This window comes from Daucus carota, chromosome 3, assembly GCF_001625215.2.
Source record: "Daucus carota subsp. sativus chromosome 3, DH1 v3.0, whole genome shotgun sequence".
In the NCBI taxonomy this organism is placed as follows: domain Eukaryota; kingdom Viridiplantae; phylum Streptophyta; class Magnoliopsida; order Apiales; family Apiaceae; genus Daucus; species Daucus carota.
The window spans coordinates 39046718-39064134 of record NC_030383.2 but is presented as its reverse complement, the minus strand read 5'-3'; the positions used below and the strand labels follow the sequence as shown (position 1 = coordinate 39064134).

The 17417-nt window shown below is 33.5% G+C and overlaps 1 non-coding gene across 1 annotated transcript; it reads left to right on the top strand.

The window, feature by feature from the left end:
• The first annotated feature begins 1064 nt into the window (after window positions 1–1064).
• LOC135151814 (small nucleolar RNA R71) lies at window positions 1065–1171 on the top strand. Its single transcript, XR_010290729.1, has one exon. It is a non-coding gene; the product is annotated as a small nucleolar RNA R71 (small nucleolar RNA).
• Window positions 1172–17417: the final 16246 nt, after the last annotated feature.

Here is a 17417-nt window from a genome sequence, read left to right as displayed (position 1 = left end):
TGACATAACTTGGCATTTGCTCCAATGCTTCAGCAAAAGGAATGTTGATTGATAATTTCTTGAAGACATCCATAAATTTTTGAAATTGCTTATCTTGCTTCTGCTTCTGCAAACGTTGAGGAAATGGAGGTGGAGGATATACGTGCTTCTTTGGTGTTGATGCATCAGCCTTAGGATTTGAGAGTACACTAGGTTCTTCATTCAAAACTTTTTCAGGATCTCCACCATCATCAACTTTCTTTGTGTTTCCTTCAATTTCTTTTCCACTCCTCAAAGTAATTGCCTTACAATGCTCTCTTTTGTCATTTTTGGGATTTGGCTCCGTGTTGCTAGGCAAAGAACCCGAAGGTCGGTTGTTGATAGCACTAGCCAGTTGACCCACTTGCATCTCCAAAGCTCTCATGGATGCACTTTGACTCTGAATTAAAGCATCAGTTTTCTGCATATATTGAAGTAAAAGATCTTCAGTATTAGGCTTCTTTTCCATCTCTTGTGGCCTTGGATTCTGTTGAAAACCAGGTGGTACGTTCTGCTTGAAAGGCATATTTGGCCTAACATTGTTATTCCATGAAAAATTGGGATGATTTCTCCAACCTGGATTGTAGGTATTAGAGAAAGGGTTGTTTTGCTGATTGCTTGAATTTCCCACATAGTTCACGGAACTAGACTGTGCCACATCGTGATAGATCAATGGACATTGCTGAGTCGGATGGCCTTCCCCACACATATCACAAAAGACATGAATATTCTGAACTTGATGAGCCGACTGAACTGGCTGCTGTCTATCCACTGATAAAGACTCAAGCTTTTTGTTCAAAGCTTCAAATTGAGACACCACTTGTGCTGAAAAAGATGTCAATGGATCAACTTCATGTACACCTGCTACCTTCTTTGAACTTGAACGATCATAGGCTCTACAATTATTTGAAGTAATATCCTCCAATATCTCAAAAGCATCCTCAGGATATTGGTTTGTCAATGAACCTCTTGCTGCACCATCAACTTGAGTAGCACATTGTATTGTCAACCCATTATAGAAAGTACGGATCTTCTGTTGATCAGATAACCCATGATGTGGGCACTTTCGCAAAAGGTCCTTGAATCTTTCATAAGCTTCATACAAAGACTCCATATCAAACTGTTGAAAATTCTGAATTTCCTTAATCAGGCGCTCGGTCTTTGCAGGAGAAAAGTACTTGTTTAAGAATTTCTCAACAAGCTGATTCCAAGTAGTAATAGAATTATTTGGCAAAGAATCCAGCCATTCTCTAGCCCTTCCATCAAGTGAGCGACTAAACAATCTCAATCTAATAGTCTCCTCGGGAACACCATTGACCTTGAAATTATCAACAATCTCAAGAAAATTCCTCAAATGAGCATTAGGATCTTCAGCAGAAAGGCCATTAAATTTGTTGTCTCTAATAGCTTGCATTGTTGCTGAATCAACATGAAAATTATTTGCTGCAATAGCTGGTCTTGCAATACTAGAATGAATGCCATCGAAAGAAGGCATAATATAATCCTTCACCCGCAAACGCCTGGGAGGAACATTTGCATCATCACCCATCGTGGATGATCGATTCCTAGATTCCTTAGCTTTTCTTCTGTTTGCTTTTGCAGTTTTCTCAATCTCCAAATCAAGTGGAATAAGTGAAGATGAGCGCAGTCTACGCATACACTGTAGAACTCCTACAAAATTTCAACAAAAGAACAATAAATAACTTGATCTTAAAATACTTAACAATGTAATGATATTAACAAATAAATACTTAAAATTAGTCCCCGGCAGCGGCGCCAAAAACTTGTTAGCGATTTTACAACTTATACGCAAGTGCACGTATCGTTACAAGTAGTATATTTATTCGTTCCCACAGAGACTAAAAATAAGTTGTTAAGTACCATACACCATTGTTCTCCTAATTCAAGTTAAAGTACACATTGGCTTAAAAAGTTAAAATAATTAACACTAGAGAACTAACTAACACAACTTCAATGACAAGATTAACAAGATAGGCCTAAAACTTCATCTTTTGATATCAACAAGTATCTCATCATACATCAATTCTCATGGTCTAATCTACTTACTAATCTAAGGCTAACAAGTATTCATAAGGACCTTCCGAATCTCAAATGACTCTTATTTATGAATTAACCCCCATATCCCTATGTAGAATTTAAACTCATAAATAGCATTAAACATCACCTTAACCGACTACCCAAGGTGCTTAGGTACATTCCTGTCCCAACCACAAATCAATATAAAAATTTAATCTTAGGCTATGTTGATTGAGTCCAAACTTAAGATTTCTCTCCCAAGTCCTCTTAAGTTACTAGTTCAATCTCAAAGGTGATCAATCCTTGAGAAGCAATACACACAAATCAACATAAGCAATCAATATGACCACAAGAATAGAGAAATGAAGAAATAACTTATATATAATCAAAAGAATCCATTAAAGGCCTATAAGAGAAATTAGTTCAACATCACACTACTAAGAACTAAACACAAGTATAAAGACATCAAATCCATGTTACAATTAAGACAGGTAAAGAAGAGAAGAAAAACTCTATATTTGTCTCTTCCAATTGCTTTCTTCCTCCTTGCTCTCTTGCGTGCAACTTCTTCCTGTATCTCTCTCACTGTGTCTATTGTCTAATTTTTGTAACTTCTCTCCTGTGATGTTTTTGTGTCCCTTGGCCCATGTAACTCCCAAGCCCATTAGAAAACAAAACAATAACTGATCTATTTTACCTATACTATATTTTGAATAAAATAAATACTACAAATAAGTTTCTCAAATAGAATAGGAGTTCAAAGTAGAAAATTCGGACTTTCTGCTTCTGGCCATATTCTGGGCTGATTGGAATGTCAATAAATTCTGAAACCTTACTTGAATTAAAGGTCTTCTCGCAAGCTTTCCAACGGCTGTTTACGGGTCCAAAACGGACTTACAGAACTCCGGCTATGATCAAAACAATGAACACAACACAATTAATCCCAAAATCAGAATTTTGCTAGAAATCACTTCAAATAATGCACTTTTTGCTCCATTCCTTCTATTATGAGAATTCTTTATTTTCTACAAGAAAACATGAAAATATATATTAAATAAAATCCAGTTTCATGCAAAAGTAATTAAAATATGGGGAAAATGTGTGTTATAAATATCACACATCACATAGCATTTTCAAATTAAAGCAAGATCATTTAATACGGTAGTCTGTTCAGAAAAATATATCTTAAAATAGAATATGAACAGCTTCAATGAATATAACCAATCACTTATCTTAAACAGTTCACATAACACAATCATCAAAACAAACTTTTATTCCATTGATAAATTGAGATGGTTACATAAGAAGATTGAACTGATTTTATAGATAAACTAAATCGATTACGTTGATAATATAAGACTTATACTAATTGCTTACTCTCTAGATGGGATCTAGGATCGATTATGTCACGATCAGCAGACTAGCCTACACCAAGGGGTGAAGTTGAAGTTTTAGATAAGGCCCAAATATTTAAATAAAAAAATAAGAAACCATAATCTCTAACTAGAGCTATCCTTCGTCATCTTCTGATTCAGACTTGGATCTTTCCCTTCCAACTCCCGCCTGTGGTAGATCTTCGACGTAGAGATGAAAAGAGACATTGTATTCTCTCTTAATGTTAATGCCTTTTTGGGACGACGCTTGGCTTCCTCCTCTCTTCGTCTTTATTCAAGACGAGTCTCCAGTTTGAAGAACTAGAGCTACAAATAATCTCCCCAAGAGAGATCAACGCCTTTGTACCCATTTTCAACTTGATAAAATTTCATGTGGGGTTGATCAAGGGTATAGTAATAACTGATAAATAGAACATAAATTGGATTCAATCTCTACATAATAAAAACTCATAACATCCTTTGTACCCCAGTTGAACATGATAAAATTTCGGGGTTGGTTGGGGGTATAGAAAGATTTCATTTTTTTTTAATTTTAAACTCTAAATGACATACTTAGGAGATAGTATTTGGGTTATACAAATAACCCATATTCAACACCCTTTGTACACCTGTTTAACATAATAAAATGTTGAACAGGGGTTCATGTGCTGTTGATCTGGTGAGAATTCTACATTGAATACAGTGATACTAAACAAACCATTACATATAGATGAAGTAGCATTCATGCACCATAATTCCGGTTTGTGGGTCGTCTTTACCAAATGACCAAGGTATAATGTATTAATCAAAAGGCCTATACCAACAAAAGCTTAATACCCAAAAGATTTAATTTCTTAGAAATATCTGGTCAAATTGTACTTTACCCTTTTCTTGGTCTCTTTGATCCTGCTTTACTTTCCTTTTCCTTCTTTTCTTGTTTTCTTTACTGCCTTGCCAATTCAAGCTGGTTAACATCCATCCACTATATTTACCTGATACTCCACATGATATTTCTGCTTGTTGAATTGGATTTTTCCCTCAACAGTAAGTCCACAATCCATGTTTTTTGAAATGCCCTAGTAGTGCTCCATATGTCTCATCGCAAAAACACCACAATAAATATGGTTGTGCTCTGTTCTCCATTTCATCTGCAACCTCACAGGCAAAAGAGAAAGTATGTCCCTGGCCTTTGGATGATTTTTTGATACCATGTATTTTGCGAGAAAGTCTCTCTGTTAAAGAACATACATTAATTGACAAGATTTCATGTCAAATACAAGTCAAAAAATTATATAATCTTTGATTCAGTAGTAATTACTTATAATATTTTCAAGTATTTGCTAGTAATTTGCGTTGAAATCTGGCTGAAGAGCACTACTATCTATAACCTCAAAAGTTGGTTTTTTATGTTTAAACATAAGAGGTAGTGATGATGTTCAGACAATTTGTTGGAAAATATTGAAACAACGTTAAAATTAATTAAAATTATATTCATTAACTATATAATTTAAAAGTTAGTAAATATTTTACCATGTCAATATTGTTGAATTTGATGTGATCATAAGCCTTCATAAGATCGTCCATGTCTGTTGAAAACTTATTGAAAGGTTTGGCTCTTTCCTCTGAATTTGAATGTTTCATAACATACACCTACAAGTAATTAAAAAATGTTATTTACATGATATAAGAATATATTTTATTTCTAGTTTCTATTGACAATTGACTTACAGTGACATGATGAGGAACATATAGTCTAAGAGGTGATTCTTATGCTTTATACATTTCAATCATATCCAGGATATGACAGAAAGCATCCACAACATGTGCCGTCAATTGTTTCTTGGGCTGGAAGGATAGACAATTTGTATTGTCCAAAATTGCATTTTCAGCGTCAAAGTTAATGAAACTGTTGCAACAAAAATATGATTAAATATCATCCATATATTCAAAATTATATATTTGAAAATGATAGAATATTCAAAAAAATAGATATTTGACTGGAGGGTGATTATTAGGAACATACAATCCTTCCGGTTCAATTGTTTAAATCCAATCTCTCAACTTCGCTTCTTCTTTGTTTAACTTTAAGCTTATTTTTGTTAATCTAATCTTCCAAGAAGATTTCATCACTTCAGATGAATGTATTATTCTCTTGCCCTTGTCTTATTTAATAGCTTCTTCTTATAATTTTGCTTCCTTTTCAATCTGTGCCTCCCTTTCAAGTTCAGTCAATCCTAAAGAAAAGGTAGGAAAAACATCTGTAGAGCTTTGCTTATTTGGTTGTGTGCTCCTTATCTTGATTGTGAGCTTTGCCAGGAGGGGCACTTGTTGAATGCACTTGCTTATTCCATCTTTTATTCGGTGTGTTGAAGATAATCTTTACTGATTTTCCATCCTATTAATTAATCATAAGAAAATTCAGATTTTTCCCAATAATCATGATAAACACAATTAATTATAAAAAACATATTATTAATTCTTTACCTTTTTAAGAAGCTGTGATGTTCTACATGAAGATAAGATGAACCTGAACTCCTTCTTCATCTTGTTGCTTTTCTTTATCTCCAGGAATATCCATCTCAGCGTCACTATTGCGTTCTTCCCCAGTTTAGATACACACTGAGTTGCTATTCCATGAACATTAACCTCAGTCGCCATAACTTGTGCACTGATTTTTTGTTGAGAATCATGTTCAAATGCTTCAATCATTCTTAGCACATCGCTTCCCATTGAGGACTAGACTGGAGAAATAACCTTTTCTTTATTTTGATTTTCAACTTCCTTTTCCTGACAAACTGGATCATTAATCTTAGATGTTTCTGCTTTAGCTTCCCCACCTTGTGGAATGCTAATGTCAATTTGATGATCAGTTGTTGCAACTCTCTCTTAAACAAAAGTGTCTGATTTTTTATGTTCAACAACATTGCTCAACGGTTCAACAGTATGATGAGAAGATTCCTCGCATCCTTTTTCTAGTTGCACTGATGCAGTTTGAAATTTCTCAAACTCACTACATATTAAAATTTGAGCAGCATCAACCCTTGTCAGAACTCTTCATCTTTGTTTAGGTTGGTGTACTCAACGCAAGTTTTTAAAAATTTATTGAATTCTCTGTTTGTTGTGTCGTATTGTTTTCGACTTTCAAGCAACACAAAAGCCATATTCTCCAATTCAACAATCATTTGTTTCCGTCAAAAACAATCCACATATTCAACAAAATTGATTTATAGATTCAACAAAATATTGCAAGTCAAAGAATTTAAGCTTCCAGTAATCAATATATTTGCTTACCTTCTTTCTTTCTTCATCAGCATTTCTATCAATTTCTTCAGTTTGTGTAGTGGTTTCATCTACACATCTTATCCATCCTTCTCCAAATAAATTCTCAGAAGTTTCTTTTCTCTATGGTGCTCTTAAATCTTTATCCGACCAAGATGGCAATGTTGGTATAGAACGGAAAACTTCACTTTTAATCTTAATCGACACTCCATCCAAGTAGAACAACTACAAAAACATAAAAAATATGTTATAATGACAATATAAATTAACACTAAAGTTAATTCAACAAATATAGATGATATACTTACAATGAGGAAAACCAGAGGTCCGCAAAAGTACTTTGTTGCTGGATCCTTTGCCCATTCCTTTTTACAAGTTTTTAAACTCTGTAACATAAGAACACCAGTTGTATACACTGCAGCGATTGATATCTTCTTTGAATCTAACAAGTCGCTGATCAACAAGTTCATTTAACACAGTTTGAATAAAAGTGTTCCCCATTAAAACTAGAAAGTTTGTCTTAAAATATTCATCAGAGGCGCCTTTCTTAATCTCATTGACCAGATCACTTGTCCTAACATGACTTTTTCCAAATTGTGCTCTGAAACTTTTCTCTTTTCCTAACTGCGAATCTTCTTCATATGTCTCAAGTTCAACAAGCAGTGCACCTTTTGGTAATCCAAGAACTAAAGGCAGATCTTCATCAGTAATTGGAATTTCACCGCATTCCAAGTTTAGTACACATTTATCCTCATTTAAGGTAGATATGTTACAAAGTTGCAACATTTTTTGAACCTATTGTAACATTGTTTCTACGTTTAGTTGGTCTCCATTCTTGCAACGTTTCGTTGCAACGTTTTATCCATATTGTAACATTTTATTTTGGTTTTTTAGCAACATATATGTGCAACATTTGTTCGTTTTTTGCAATGTATTTTAGTTTTTTGTAACATTTTTTGTAACACATTTTTCTGTAACATTTTTCTGCAGCCATTGCTTTAAAGGAAAATATCTCATCACTTTTGTTGGGATCTTAGATTCTTTTAACATATCCATGTTCTCAATTGAATTAAGTTTCTGTTCATATAATTTCCATCTTGATGTTCCACACTTTGTGCACTTATCCAGCTTCTCATTTTCAGCCCAAAAGAGCATGCAGTCATTTGGACATGCATGTATCTTTTGGTAACCAGGACTTAAGTCTTTAATCATACCCTTTGCCACACTAAAAGATGATGGTAGATTTACATCGGGAAAAACCTCCTTTATCAACTCAAGTAACGCAGTAAAGGCCGCCTCACTAAATCCATGAATGCACTTTACTTGGTAAAGCCTAACTATAAAACTCAATTGAGTAAATTTCTTACAGTTAGGATATAAAGGTTGTCCACCCTCCTTTACAAGTCGATAAAATTTCTTTGCATCATCATTTAATCGGCCCCTTCTAATTCCATCTTCACCAATACTAGTCTTATTACCATATATATTATGTATCATTACATCAAAATCATCTCCTAATCCCATACGTATATGATCAGTCTCCATCTCCTCAACAACACGGTCTGTCCTAAGCATCAAGACTTCATAAATCCAATCAACACACTGTGGAGAAGGTCCATTGCATATGAGATGGTCACATATAGCAGTGGCACCACTCCAGAATCGATTAATACATTTCCTACAAGGGCACTTCAACTCATTTCCTATGGCATGATTTTCAAATGCATTGCTAACAAAATCTAACACCCCCTGCCTATATACTTCACTATACCTCGGAAACGACAACCATTTCTTTCCTTCAACATCCACTCTTCTACATCAATATTGTTCAAAAAATTAACAACAGTACCAATTGACAATAACAGAGCATTACATATGGATACAATTCAAAATACAAAATTAAAGAGTCACAAAACCCCCTGCCTATATATAATTAGGCACAAAATCAGAACTAGACACAAATTGAAATCAGACCTAAATCATTTGCCACATCAATTTACCCACAAGATTAATACAAAAGGAACCAATTTTCAATTACTACCAATTTACCCATAAATTAACAATTAGGTTCAACCTAATTAAGTCACAATACCCACAAATCACTACTAATCATACACAGACATATATATAAACATACAAAAAAAGCCCTACTTTGCTCTAAATTTTAAACATGCAAACAGAATCTAGCTTCTAACATACATATACATATAAAAAGATTAGGGGTTTTACCTCAAATCGAAGCTCTAATTAGCTGCTGATCCAGACGTTTTCTAAGCAGAGACGAGCGAGAGAGATGAGCCAAAGAGGTGAGCGAGAGAGAGATGAGCCACAAAGTTGAGCCGGAGAGACGAGCGAGACAGGTGAGTGAGAGAGATGAACGAGAGAGTGAGATGCGCGCGAGAGAGATGAGAGAGTGCTGGAGAGACAGTGTGAGATAGAGGAGGGAGTGTAATAAAATTTAAGTGTAATAAAACTTTTGTATAAATAAATTTTGGTACCAAATTTTGGTATCCCGCCCAATAAAAATTGAAGCCCCCGCCTATTTTTCAGCCAAATTCTAAACTATGTATTGTAACGCTTTCAAAAGTATTACGTTTGGTCAAAATTTTGTTTTTGACAATTTTGTTTGTAACACTTTTCTATTTTATACAACACTTTGAAAAATATTGCAATAGAGTAGCAATTTTTTTTTCTATTGCAACATTTTATGCAACACAAATGCATGTTAGGCTTGCAATAGGCCATATTTGGTGTAGTGCGTAGTGCTTGATGCATTTGTTCCTACTATCTTCCAGAGCCACTTGTCAATATATACTAGCAATTACATACTTCATTTACAACTAATTATATACTATTAAACTACCCTAAATGCCCAAACTCGGGTGTAGAATCGAAAATGCTGAGTGGAGAAGAGAAATCAGTCGAGTACTGAAATCGGAGCCGAGTACAGAAAATGCCCAAACCCTGGAACTCGATTGAGTGGAGGTAAAGAGTTTGTGTGGGTGTTAATTTTTTGAAGTCCATACAGTGATGGAGGGAGTTTACACTAGCACAAGAGATGACTGATTTTTTATTAAAAAATTTATATTCACATAATTGTTTAAAAATAAATATTAAATAGTTAACTTATATTTGTTATTTAACAAAAATAAAAACTTATTTTTGGAAAAACATAAATTCTATACATAATTTTATTTAAAATTAAGGTAAATCAAACACCCCTAATATAAAAATTATATTTACTATAGAATTTTTTTTAACTTAATAATATTTGAGTGTGTGAGTTACGTTAAAAGCTAGGTTACGGAGAAATTCAGCTACCAAAAGTGTCGGTTAAATGGGAACCATGACTTAAATCTGACCAATGGCATCAGTTAAAAGTTAACTGTGGCAAAAGGGGAATTTATTAGCATCACTTAAAGCTTAACCGTGGCAAAACGTAGTTCAATAGCATCGATTATTACACGATCGTCGTAATAAACACTTTAAAGCGTCGGGAAAAAAATTGCCCGACGCATTTGAGAACTATAAGCGTTGGTTAAATAGAATCTGATGCCATTGGTGTAGTCAAAGTGACTTAATGTGTCGGTTAAAGTTAAAAGAGATGCTTTTAAATAGTTTAACTCGCGGTTGATAGTAAGACAGAAGCTCAAACTGCATCACCAAAAAGTCTTTTTTGTGCTATGTATTTTGTTTTTGTTGAAGCGTTTTAAAGCTTGTATACCACAAACTTCGCGCGCGCAGACAAATATATATATATATATATATATATATATATATATATATATATATATATATATATATATATATATAATCATTCCATTTCAAATATAATAGTTTTACTTCCATTTAATTGTCTTATTAGCATAACTCTTATATTATTTGCACCTATTGTACTCTTTACATTTTACATGTTATACTCAATTCATTTTGTCATATCTTGTACAAAAAACATTTGATTTGATGAAAAGTTTCATTTGTTTTGTAAAAGATAATGTTATGATTCATAAAGCTGTTTTCTTCTCAACCATGTGTAAATAATTGTTTGTTTCTTATCAAAATATGCCTTCCAAAAAGATCATCATGTCAGTGCTCAATCTTCAGAGTCTAATGAGACTCAATCTAATCCCCCTCGACTCGTTGATCTAGCCATTACTCAGATGCTACAATTGTTAGTTCAACAAGCTGCTATGTTAGCTTAGCAGTAGCAGTTTCAACAACAACAGGAACCAATAAGAGCAAGTACGAGAGTAGAGCAGCAACGACGGAAGACAGATATACATATTGTAACTTTAAGGCCGTAAATCCTCCTGAGTTTAAGGGGTCAGCAGATCCGATAGACGCCAAGATATGGTCAAATGAAATGGAGATGTCCTTTGCCCTAGTGAAGGCAAGGTATAATCAAACGATAGAATCTGCGAGTTATTTTCTAAAACATGAAGCATGTTATTGGTGGGAGTCGGTGTACGCAATGGAAGGTAAGAGAAAAGTTTCAAGGGATAGATCTAAGGAATTGCTGGAGAAATATTTTCTTCATTATATGCAAGATCAAATGGAGATAATTGTTTTAGAGATAAAGCAAGGTAATGGGACTGTGGAAGAATACGAAGCTAAATTTACAGAACTAGCAAGGCTTGTGCCAGCGTATGTGAGAACTCAAAGAAATAAAGGCAAAGACGTTTTAAGAGGGGTTAAAGGCATGGATTAGGGGAAATCTAGCTAGTTTAGATATAGATAGCTATGTTGCATTAGTTCAAAAAGCGATAGTCGTAGAAGTGGAGAGTGGGACGTCTGAGAAAGAAAGAAAGAGAGGGATGGGAAAAAGAGAAAGCCACATGCCGCTCAAGGCCAGACAATAGTAGGAAGGTACCAAGGGTCATTATCTATTAGTATGATTTATCAGATTGTTATTGTTATATAAAGTTGGTGACGACCAAATCTTTGACCCGGATTAGGAGAGCGTCAAATTTAACAACGGTGACCCAAACAAAATATGAAATTTTAACCCTATTAACACCAAACGTCATATATCTAGCTACTGAAATGAAAAACAACCCACACGCTTGTGTACCAAGCATGCTAGGACCATATATATCATATGTGTTCATGTGTTACATTTAAAATTGTAAAGAGTATAAACATATACCTTAGACAGTATAACAAGGAGACATGGAACCCATGAGATGAGAAGAGATGTGGGGGCCTCGGTGAAGAGATCTGGAGAGGGCTCATTGATGCCTAAATTAGAGTGGGATGGAACCCATGAGATGATGAGGAGGGATGTGGAGAGGCGCTGCCACTTAGATTAGGGTTTTCGGTAATTATAAGTACCTCACAAGGTGGGCCGGGCCTAGTGCCAAAAAGTTTGTACTTAGTTATATTATTTTAGAATAAAACCCAATTAGATTAATTAAGTGTTGATGCAAGCAACTAGGAAATTGTTTGCTTTATAAACCACCTATTTTATATAAGTGTCAAAGTATCCAAACACTCATTGATTAATTTTTTTTAAAAGAAAATAAACTATTTGTTTATTATTAATAATTTATTTATTAAAAATGAAAAATAGCGTTATAGGTTAAAGTTCTTAGTGGTTAATAATGTTACTAATTTTGAAAATACAAATAAATTATATTTTTATCATTTAAATTTTAATATATTCAATTTACGGAAAATTTAATTTGGAAATTAAGTTCTTATAAAATATACTAACAAGTTTATCAATAATTACTAATACATAATGTTCATTACATAAAAAAAATTATTACTAACTAAATTAAAGTAAAACTTATATTAAAATTATTCTCTCTCTCCCTCTCTCTCACACACACACACACACATATATATATATCATTAAGTTATATATAATTATATAATCATAATATTTTTGAAAATAATAAAGAGAAAATGAAATATTTTCAAGTAATAAAGGAGTGTAACGCCAACATATTTACAATTGTGTGAAATACCTTACAAAATAGTTATAATACCATCTATAATAAGGCACAAAAATTGTTGCACAAATTCCAAAATATGTTACAACAATCAAAAAATTGGGGTAACATAAAATTTATGTTACTTTTGTTATTTCATGTTACAGTGTGGAGTAGAATGCAAATGTGAGAATAAGGTTTGTATATAATAACATAATATCCTTGTTGCCTTGATATAGGGGAAAATAGGCCCTCTAAGTAGGATTCACTTTTGGAAAAGAGATGAGTCCCACCACTTATGGAGCCCCATAATGGGTTTACTATGGGCCTATTTGTATAGTAACATTTTCCCCATATTGTTAAAAAAAATTGTAAAGTATTTACATTCTAATAGAACTATTTATTTGAAACAATTTAACTAGGTCATGCAACACATTTCATAAAAAATGGAAAGATTCTGCATATGAATTGAAAATACCAATACACTATTTTTACAATTAAACATCATACAAATATGGTTCACACTAACCACCAAACCCTCCATCAATCATTACAACCCCAATATCCACATCTATCAACACTAACCATTTTAATAGAAGCCCAAACAATACATAATGCTTTAGCTTTATTCCAAAGGCATTAACCCTCCCGGGCATGCTCGAGTACATCTTGTGTTTGCTTAGCCCACTGTATGTGAGTGAAAAATTAAAATAAGAAGAATTAAAGCCAATATGCAACAGAGTAATGAAATATATATATATAAATATGCTAGTGATCAAATACAAACCAAATATTAAATACAAACTAAAAACCGGTTTCAAAATCACAATTTACAAGTACAAGAATAAATATTAGTTGTCGATTATTAATGATCAATTATCATAATAGAAGGGCCAGGTGTTAGTGTAGGTGCCCTAGAGGCAATACATTATTCTTTTAAACCTTTATGTTTGTTGATTCAATAAATGTATTTATTATGATCTAAATTATTTCGATATTTTGTTAGCATAATAAATGTCCTTAATATCATCATACACATTTTATAGTTTAAGTACATAACTTGAACTTGAGATTATATAATATATCATATTCTTAAAGGTCCCTAGTCGAGTATTATTATATAGGACGATAATAATACATAGATAGACTAGTATGTTGTTTGACAAGATAACCACATCTCATTGGTTATAAGTATGGGGATACTAAAGTCGATACATAGGTACATGTAAGAGTACATGGTACTGGACAGACCTACAGTGAGATTCTTCATGTTTAATAAAGTCATAAGAAAGACTCAAAGTGATAATGGTTTAAAGATCCTTTGACTTGAAATCATTATATTTCTATGCGAGGATTAATATATTTTGACTACATTAAAAGTTACCTTTGACCGGGTGATGATAAAAGTGGACATCGGGTATATTATGAGTCATATGAGAAATATGAATGATAGATAAAGGATTTAACCCTCCTCTAAAGAGGAGAGATATTATTGGCCTCTTGATTGAGTAATACTATAAAAGCGTGGTCATGCTCAAATAATGATTTGTCTTCATAGTCTACTCATGGATCAAGTAAACCCGGATTAAATGTTGAAGAGGATGACTAAATACATGCCTCGAGTTTAATCTATAATATGTATGGTTAAAGGCATTATATTACACGAAAAACATTAGTCACGAAAGGTTTTATCTAATCACGATTTAATTATTGTTTAATTAGGTAACAATGATGTATTACTAGATACCGCTCATTGTTTATAATTTTATTAGAGAATAAAATTATTGTCGATTAAATGATAGCCTGTAGGGTCACACAAATAGAGCACCTAATGGAATAGTTAATTTAAATTATTCATTTAAATTAACTGATGATTATTTGAATTTTTTTATAATTAAATGAGACTTAATTGAGATAATATAAATTCGAATGCTTTTGCCCATAATAATTAAGTATGACTTAGTTATTAATTAAATAATAGAAATTCGTTTTTATTATTTAATCATATACCTACTAGGGTTGGGCTTTGCTGTTACGAGCCTTTCAATCAGTCATTATAAATACATAATGATGGTGAAGGAGGTCATCACGTTTTTGAGAAAAACCCTAGCAGCAAAGAGAGGCAGAGGCAGTTCCGATCGTCGAGAAGGAGGCTAGTATGTCCATTCCGTCGGTGCTCGTGTGGATACCATAGAGGTGTTTTCCGAGAGGTAGACACAAAGCGTGATAGCTAGGATCTCCGTTGAGTTCGTGAGAGTCAAGCTTTCGAAAGTTATGATTCGTTATCTCCATAATCTGCCCATAATTATACATGGAACATGGATCCTGTTCTTGGGTTTCGAAAATTTTCATTTTATTTATGTATATCCGCTGTGTTTTATGCCTCGGAACCCAACACCATGATGGTAGTAAGTGATGAAAGGAGGCGTGTGATGGTGGTAAGTAGTCTATAATTGTGGTAAGTTATGGTGACAAGCAGCAATGACTATTAGTGATTCATAAATATACAAATTAGTCACAGTAAAGAGTCACGGTCGTATAAGATTGATTGAATTTGACCTTTTTCTAACAATCAGTTTTTCTTCTGTTTTCATTAGTACTTCTTTTCTCGATAATCCCTTTGATTATTTTTGAAAAATGTGATCTTGGACTGTACTTCGCTATTCAAAACAACTTGAACCTCAATATCATAGCATTTTCAAATTAAAGCAAGATCATTTAATGCAGTAGTCTGTTCAGAAAAATATATCTTAAAACAGAATATGAACAGCTTCAATGAATATAACCAATCACTTATCTTAAACAGTTCATATAACCCAATCATCAAAATAAACTTGTATTCCATTAATAAACTGAGATGATTATATAAGAAGATTGAAATGATTTTATAGACAAACTAAATCGATTACATTGATAATCTAAGACTTATACTAATTGCTTACTCTCTAGATGGGAGCTAGGATCGATTATATCATGATCAGCAGACTAGCCTACACCAAGGGGTGAAGTTGAAGTTTTTGATAAGGCCCAAATATTTATAAAAAAAAATAAGGAACCACAATCTCTAACTAGAGCTATCCTTCGTCATCTTCTTCTTCAAACTTGGATCTTTCCCTTCCAACTCTCGCCTATGGTAGATCTTCGACGTAGAGATGGAAAGAGACATTATATTCTCTCTTAATGGTAATGCCTCTATGCGACGACGCTCGGCTTCCTCCTCTCTTCGTCTTTCTTCAAGACGAGTCTCTAGTTTGAAGAACTAGAGCTCCAAATAACCTCCCCAAGAGAGATCAACGCCTTTGTACCCATTTTCAACTTGATAAAATTTCATGTGGGGTTGATCAAGGGTATAGTAATAACTGATAAATAGAACATAAATTGGATCTAATCTCTACATAATAAAAATTCATAAGGGGTTAGTTGGGGGTATAGAAAGATTTCATTTTTCTTTTTCGATTTCTAACTCCAAATGACATACTTGGGAGATAGCATTTGGGGTTAATTTGGGGTATAAAAATAACCCATATTCAACGCCTTTTGTACCCTTGTTGAACATGATAAAATTTCAGGGTTGGTTGGGGGTATAGAAAGATTTCATTTTATTCAATTTTTAACTCTAAATGACATAATTAAGAGATAGTATTTGGGTTATACAAATAACTCATATTCAACACCCTTTGTACACCTGTTTAACATAATAAAATGTTCAACAGGGGTTCATGTGCTGTTGAGCTGGTGAGAATTCTACATTGAATACAGTGATACTAAACAAACCATTACATATAGATGAATTAGCATTCATGCACCATAATTCCGGTTCTGGGTCGTCTTTAGCAAATGACCAAGGAATAATGTATTAATCAAAAGGCCGATACCAACAAAAGCGTTATAACCAAAAGATTTAATTTTTTAGATATGTTTGGTCAAATTGTACTTTATCCTTTTCTTGGTCTCTTTAATCCTGCTTTACTTTCCTTTTCCTTCTTTTCTTGTTTTCTTTTCTGCCTTGCCAATTCAAGCTAGTTAACATCCACTATATTTACCTGATACTCCACATGATGCTTCTGCTTGTTGCATTAGATTTTTCCCTCAATAGCAAGTCAACAATCCCTGTTTTTTGAAATGCCCTAGTAGTGCTCCATATGTCTCATCGCAAAAACACCACAATCAATATGGTTGTGCCCTGTTCTCCATTTCATCTACAACCTTACCGACAAAAGAGAAAGTATGTCCTTGGCCTTTACATCTTTAAGGATTTCAAGTTTTTCTTCTCATGTCATCTCTGTATTTCAGCTTATCCACATAATGTTCCGGTGTTGTTCCTTCTTGAGGGACTAGTTTCTTTGGAACGTGAGGACCCTTAGTAATCCTGTCTGTGACATCAGGATCAGCAGCTTCAAGATACATCATCATCTTTACTTTCCAAGTTGGATAATCAGCTTTGTTGATAACTGGAATTTTGATTGATTCGTGTTTGGTTGTTGACATTCTTAATCGTTTCTGATTGAAAATATCAGCCTTCTCTCATACCACTTGTTACCCAAGATTTAAACAATAGACTAGGTGCGGAATAACTCTATTGTTGAGGATTAATGTCAAACTGATATTAACGTAACAACCATTAATCAAATCAACTCAGCTCTTATTGATTTATAAGAACTGTTACAAAACTCTCTCAAGAAACTAATCGTTCTTAAGAGCTGTTTGGTTACAACGATTTCTCTCGTGTTGTACATACATTCGTATAACCTAATATCTGTGTTTATATAATACCCAA